The following is a 1,259-nucleotide window of genomic DNA, read 5'->3' on the forward strand; positions in this document are numbered from 1 at the left end:
TGCCAATCGTGGTAATGGGCACCCATGGTGGACAGTGTTGGCTGGAGCTTCCCGACTAAATCAAGCCTGGAAGCAGGAGCGACATCCACTTCCAAAATGGCTTGCCTCCAGAAACTCTATGTACGAACAGTGCTCAGGCTGTTCGTTCGTAGGGTCGCTATGAGCCATCTACGACTCGACGGCATTAAACAACAACAACATACTCAGTTCTGTCATGTGTGAAGAAAGCAAAAGTTCATAAAAAATACTAAGAAGGAAAAGACCAAAATGGATGCCAGAACAGACTCTGAAACTTATTATAAAATGTAGACTAAAGCAAATGCAAGAAATGATGAAGATGTCTGAGCAGATTCCAAAAGGCAGCTTGGAAGGGAGCTCTGGTGGCCTAGTGGCAATAAAGTGAGCTGCAATCCCAAGAGCACATGGTTCTAAGACACCAGATGCTCTGCTGGAGAAGGAGGAGCAATCTCCTCCTGTGCCAGTCGGATCTGATTTGATGGTACACAACAATTAAAAGAAAAAAGGAAAGGGGAAAAAAAGGCAGCTTGGGGAAAAAAAGAAAAATTCTATAATGAAATGTCAAAGACTTGGAGCTGGAAAATAAAGGAAAAACACATTCAGCATTTAACAAGCTGCAAGAACTAAAGGGCAAACTCAGGCCTTGAGTTGCAATACTTGAAAGATTCTTTGGGCAAAATACTGAATGATGCAAGAAACATCAGAATAAAAGAGATTTCTATTTCCAACATTATTTTGGGTCTTGCAAGCTGCTAACTAATGTACAACTAGTGGTCTTTCCTTGTCCAGAACAAGGAAGAAGGAAGAAAAGTAAAGATACATGTTGTTGTTAGGTACCGTTGGGTCCCCTGCTACTCACAGCAACTCTATGCACACTGACTCTGAACCCTAGTCTGACCCTCATTACCCCAGCTACTGTATCAGTCCATCTTGTCCCGGGTCTTCCTCTCCTGTGCTGTCCCTCCACCCTTTCAAGCATGATGTCCTTCTCCTGGCCACGTGCCCAAAATATGTGAGACAGAGCTCCAAAATCCTTACCTCGAAGGAGCAGCCTGGTTTCACTCTTTGTTCATGTTGTTGTTGTTATGTGCTGTCGAGTCGTTTGCGACTCATAGCGACCCTATGCACAACAGCCCTAAACCCTGCTCTATCCTGCGCCAACTGCACTGCCTCTGACACACCCATCCCGATTACCCCAGTCACAGAATCAATCCATCTCATAGAGGGTCTTCCCCTCCTGC

The sequence above is a fragment of the Elephantulus edwardii genome, unplaced genomic scaffold (assembly GCF_000299155.1).
Source record: "Elephantulus edwardii isolate Elephantulus edwardi_28Jun2011 unplaced genomic scaffold, EleEdw1.0 scaffold00066, whole genome shotgun sequence".
Taxonomy (NCBI): domain Eukaryota; kingdom Metazoa; phylum Chordata; class Mammalia; order Macroscelidea; family Macroscelididae; genus Elephantulus; species Elephantulus edwardii.